Source organism: Myotis daubentonii, chromosome 5 (assembly GCF_963259705.1).
Source record: "Myotis daubentonii chromosome 5, mMyoDau2.1, whole genome shotgun sequence".
Lineage (NCBI taxonomy): Eukaryota > Metazoa > Chordata > Mammalia > Chiroptera > Vespertilionidae > Myotis > Myotis daubentonii.
In genome coordinates this window covers 33,004,161-33,010,393 of record NC_081844.1, presented here as the reverse complement: position 1 = coordinate 33,010,393, position 6,233 = coordinate 33,004,161, and positions in this window count along the sequence as shown.

Sequence of the window (6,233 nt, the reverse complement as noted above, 5' to 3'; positions counted from 1 at the left end):
GAAGCAAGAGGAAAGTTGAAGGCATCCCAGGGCTGGAGAATCTGCTGACTGCCAGGCCCTGATGAGGCTGCACTTAGGAGGTTGGGAGTGGCGGCCAGTGTCCCCGGGACAGGACAAGAGCTGTATTCATGGAACAGTGGGCACAGAGCCCAAGGGTGCCTCAGGTGTGGCAGGAGGAGGGGACTTGAGGGTGCCTGGGGGAGCGGTGGGCTGAGAGGACCCCTTAGCAGGATCCAGAGGGTGGTGCTAACCATGGCCAGGTGTGAGGATAGGTCACCCTTAGTGGCAGAAGGCTGGTGGAACAGGAGGTCCTCCTACTAGTTTCTAGTTGCCAGCTTGTGAGACTTTTTTGTTTTTGTTAATCCTCCCCTGAGGATATTTTTTGCCATTGATTTTTAGGGAGAGTGCAAGGGAGGGAAAGGGAGAGTGCAAGGGAGAGAGAAACATCAATGTGAAAGACACATTGATTAGTTGCCTCCCACACATGCCCTGACCAGAGCTTGGGATCAAACCTGCAACTCCAGTATGTGCCCTTGACCGGGAATCGAACCTGCAACCCTTCAGTGTGAGGGCCGACACTCCAACCACTGAGCAACACTGGCCAGAGCGGGAGCTGGCTCTTTCCATCACCTGCTCTACTTTCCAAACCTCAGACAGGACTATTTGATGCTGTCTTAGTCTTCTAGGGGTGCTGTAACAAATGACCACAAACGGGGTGTTTTAAAACAGCAGAAATTTATTCTCACCTAGTTCTGGAGGCTGGAAGCTGGATATCAAGGTGTTGGCAGGGTTGGGTCCTTCTGAGGCCACGGGGGAGGATGTTTCAGGCCTTTCTCCAGCTCCTCGTGGCTCCAGCAATCCTTGCCATTCTTTTTTTTTTTTTTAATATATATTATTGATTTTTTACAGAGAGGAAGGGAGAGAGAGAGAGCTAGAAACATCGACGAGAGAGAAACATCAACCAGCTGCCTCCTGTACACCTCCTACTGGGGATGTGCCCACAACCAAGGTAGATGCCCTTGACTGGAATCGAACCTGGGACCCTTCAGTCCGCAGGCCGACGCTCTATCAACTGAGACAAACCGGCTACGGCAATCCTTACCATTCTTTTTTTTTTTTTTCCCTTGCCATTCTTGTCTTGTAGATGCATCACTCCAATTTTTGTGTCACCACATGGTTGTCTCCTGATCATCTGTGTCCGGATTTCCCTCTTCATAGAAGGACACCGGTCATTACATTAGGGCCACTCCTACTCCACTGTGACCTCATTTTAACTTAATTTATATCTGTAAAGTCCCTATTTCCAAATGTCCCATTCATAAGTACCAAGGGGGTCAGGATTTCAACATGGGGCATACAATGCAACCCATAACAGTGGCCAAATCCAGGTCCACACCTGTATGAGCCACCACCATAACTGGGTGGCTCAAAACAACAACTGATCCTCTCACATTCTGGAAGCTGGATGTTTGAGGGCAAGGTGTTGCAGGGCCCCTCTCTTCGGAGGCTGCAGGGGAGGGTCTTCTCTGCCTCCTCCAACTTCTGGGGGCTCCAGTGTCCCTGGTCTTACGGCTGCTTCACTGTTTCTGCCTCTGTCCTCACATGGCCGTCTTCTCTATGTGTCTTCTTTTTATAAGGACAGCAATCATTGGATTCAAGGGCTCCCCCTAATCCAGTATGACATCATCTTAACTAATTACATCTGCAAAGACCCCATTTCCAAATATGGTACATTCTGAGGCGCTTGGTGGACATGAATTTTGGGTGGACACTAATCAACCCTCTACCTGCCCAGGCCTTGGCCCCCTGGGAGTGGGGTGGAGCAGCTCTTCCTTGTGGCCCTTGGTTACAGGTAGGACACTACACGCCCCACATTCCGGTGACTCAGCCATCCTGGTTTGCCAAGGCTTTTGGGTTTTAGTACTGACAGTCCCAGGAGACCCAGACACACTGGGGTTCTTGGTCACCCTACGCTGTATGATAATAGGGTAAGCAAATGCCCAAGAAGCCACGTGTGGCCAAAGGCCACTATCTAGTCCTACTTCACGAGTCAGTTCCCTCCTCTTGCTCAGGAGTACCAGAGGAGGTTCGGATTGGTTTACTCCGGGTCAGAGATGGCTGGGCTGTCATGTGGTACATACCAGGGTGCTAGGGGCTGTTCTCAGAGGATGGGGAGACCCTGGAGGCAGATCATTTGTCCCAGGAGCTTCTGTACCCTCCAGACCTGTTTCTTTTTTTAATCCTCACCCGAGGACATTTTCCCATTGGTTTTTAGAGAGAGTAGAAGAGAGAGGAAAAGACAGAATGAAATATCGATGTGAGAGAAACACATTGATTGGTTCCTCCCGACCAGGGCCCAGACTGGGGAGGATCCTGCAACTGAGGTACGTGCCCTTGACCAGAATCGAACCCGGGATCCTTTAATCCACAGGCCAACACTATCCACTGAACCAAACAGGCTAGTGCCAGATCTGTTTCATCAAGGCTGCTCCTCACTGTCTCTCCCATATGTCTTCTGGCCCAGTTTCTCCTCCACTGCTCACAACTTCCAGAGAGAGAACTTGGACTTTTCTAAATTGGTTGTGTGCATATGGCACCATGCCCCGCTTTTGGTTTAACACCCTTTTTGGCCACAGGCATTTGGACTGGCTTGGGGGTCCCAGGTGCCCCCTCAGAACAGTGGGAGCTGGCATTACACAATGGTGGAAGGCAGCAGCATTGGTGTTTTAAAGCTGGGGGTCAGTGGACAAGTCCCTTCCCCTCTCTAAACCGGTTTTCACATCTTTTTTTTTTAAAAATATATTTCTTTATTGATTTCATAGAGAAAGGGAGGAGAGATAGAAACATCAATGAGAGAGAATCATTGATCGGCTTCCTCCTGCACACACCCCACTGGGGATCGAGCCCGCAACCCAGGCATGTGCCCTTGGCCGGAATTGAACCTGGGACCCTTCAGTCCACAGGCCGACGCTCTATCCACTGAGCCAAGCCGGCCAGGGCTGTTTTCACATCTTGAAAATGGGAATGTGCACGTCCAAGTGAGTCTCTGCACTATGTGGGGAGAGCCCTGCCTGCAGGGGACACTATTTCAATGAAAGTGAACCAGAGCAGCTGCTGTGCCCGGGCTGGTGCTGGCCACCAGGACGCAGCCCTGAGCCTGACCTGGGGTCTCTCCAAGAAGTGGGACACAGATGAACCTGCCTCTCGTAACGGTTATAAGATAGAACGGAGCTCTTCCTGCTGGCTTCTCTGTGAAATCCACAGCAGTTTAGAATTTACTGGCCAAGATATTGTTTATTTTTTTCTTTTTATATATTTTTATTGATTTCAGAGAGGAAGGAAGGGGGAGAGATAGAAACATCCACGATGAGAGAGAATCAGGGTGGATTGGCTGCCTCCTGCAAGTCCCCCACTGGGGATTGAGCCCACAACCAGGGCATGTGCCCTTGACTGGGATCGAACCCGGGACCATTAAGTTCGCAGGCCGACGCTCTATCCATTGAGCCAAACCGGCCAAGGCTTGTTTGATTTTTTGAGGGGTCATGGGGAGACCAGCTCATCCTCTGTACAATATTTTATCAAGAACCCCAAAGGAGCTGTTTCACACCCCAGCTTTCCCAGTGTCCCCATGATCAAAGCCCAAAGGACACAGGACCATGTGAATCATATTTGAAGTGGGTTAAAAATAAGGAAGCTGGAAAGGCGGTTTGCTTTTCCAAAGATCCCAAGTGATTAGAGAGACATATGTTCATTAAGGCCTTATGCTGGCTGTTCTTTATTAATTCATGGACTCCTATTCCCAACGGCACCGTCAGTCCTAACATACAGATGAAGATGGAAAGGACCGGAAAGGTTCACGGGCCTACCCATAGTCACACAGACTCTGGCTGGCAAAATCCCTAAATTGGCCTCTTCACTTTCTGCATTCTTTCAGCTGCCCAAACCACCCTGCCTTTTACAGGGGCGAGGCTAGAGCTCTGGTTTAAGGCTGAAATACCTTTGGAGAGGAATACCATGGTGCCACCTGTGCCCCGTGGGAGTTGAGCACCTAAAAGCAGATTTTCCTGAATCTCAAGAGTAGAAGAGATGGAACAGGAAGCCTGAGGAAATAAAACCCCAAGTTCTCCAGAATCTGGGAGGACTATGGCGTTTCCTTTGTTCCCCGTATACAGAGTGCCTAGTTTATGTACAGGCACAGCAGTGAACAAAGCAGTCCCAGTCTTTGGCCTTGGAGGAGGCTAATTTCATTTATCTACCTTTTTATTTATCTAAATACTCACCAAAGGATACACTTTTTATTGATGAGAGAGAGAGAGAGAGAGAGAGAGAGAGAGAGAGAGAGAGAGAGAGAGAGAGAAACATTGATAGGTCACTTCCTGTACATGCCCCAATTGGATATCAAACCCACAACCCGGGGCACATGCCCTGACTGGGGATGGTAACTGGACCACTCAGTGCACAGGATGACGCTCCAACCACCAACCCACACAAACCAGGGCGAGGAGACTGACTTTAAACACACACACCCCTTTATGACGAGGCTCAGCTTGGAGAGGCTCAGGACGCAGTGAGAAAGCACAGTTGCAGGCGGTGCCGTGGGCTTCCTGAAGATGGTAACATTAAACGTGGAACTATAGGAAGAGGATCGGGGCAGAACAAGCCTTAAAGCCTGCCTCTGCAAGGGCCTGACTTGGCCCCTAACCACTGTCATTCTACCATCCTATTCCGGTTTAATTCTCCTCCCCCACTAGCACCCTACCTAGCTAGCTAGTCACTGCCCAACGCCACCTTATAACACATCCTCTAAAAAAACTACCGTGTCCATTTATGTACTCCTGTCCCCACTTCTCCCCAGGACTGAGGTCTCCCCAGCAAGCAACGCCGAGAGTCCAGCTCACCATTCTATTCCCTGAGCCGATGGAAGGCGCTTAATAAATACTGGAATTGAATACCAAGAACCTACAACCAAGATTACTTTATCCAGCAAAGCTATCATTCAGAATTGAAGGTCAGATAAAGAGCTTCACAGATAAGGAAAAGCTAAAGGAGTTCATCACCACCAAACCAGGATTATATGAAATGCTGAAAGGTATCCTTTAAGAAGAGGAAGAGGAAGAAAAAGGTAAAGATACAAATTATGAACAACAAATATGCATCTATCAACAAGTGAATCTAAGAATCAAGTGAATAAATAATCTGATGAACAGAATGAACTGTTGATTATAATAGAATCAGGGACATAGATGGACTGACTATTCTTGGGGGGGAAAGGGGTGTGGGAGATGCGGAAGAGACTGGACAAAAATCGTGCACCTATGGATGAGGACAGTGGGTGGGGAGTGAGGGCGGAGGGTGGGGCGGGAACTGGGAGGAGGGGAGTTATGGGGGGAAAAAAAAGGAACAAATGTAATAATCTGAACAATAAAGATTTAATTAAAAAAAATTTTTTCTTTTGGAAAAAAAAAATAAATAAATACTGGAATTGATGTGTCTCCCCAGACTTTAAAATGCCCCCAGGGGGCACGCGGGGCATACAGGTGGGCAGGCATCGGTTCTCCAGGCCCTGTCCTGGGTGGCGCAGGACCTGACCGCAGATACTTGGCCAGTCACCCCCTCCCCGGGCCTTCTCCTCTCGGTCGGCGGTGGGCATTACAGAGTGCCAGCTGTGGGCAAGGCCTGTGCCCGACAGGGCGGCCCGGTAGCACCCAGGCCGCTGCCTCAGGTGACCCACGGCGGACGCGGTCCGGGCTGAGCTGTCCTTGTCTCCTCGCTGACGTCACCACTTACTAGGACCCTGGGAAGCCCGACCACACCGCGGGCCCAACGCCCTGGAGTCCTTTACCCTTCCTGGCCCCACCCAGGCCGTCTCCCGCGGCCTCCCCCAGCAGTCAGCCAGAGCCAGCGCTGACCACGCCCCCGGCGCCGCCCGGCCGTGACATCAGGTGGCGAGACCGTGACGTTACAGAAGCGCGGCGGGGCGGCCAGCCACGCCTTGCCATGGCAACGGCGGGGTGAGCCGGGGCGGGCGGCGAGAGAACCATCCCCCAAAGGCGAACGCGGCACGGCTCCCTCCCAGCTCGCGCGGGCCTCTGCAGCCGCGAGCCTTCGTTGACCCCCGCGGGCGGCGCCCTACCAACCCCGGAGCGGCCGCAAAGCGCGGCGGCCGTAGTTGGGCGCTACCTGCTGCCGCAAAACGGCGGGCGCGTCGCGGGTCCCCACCCCGCGCTGTGACG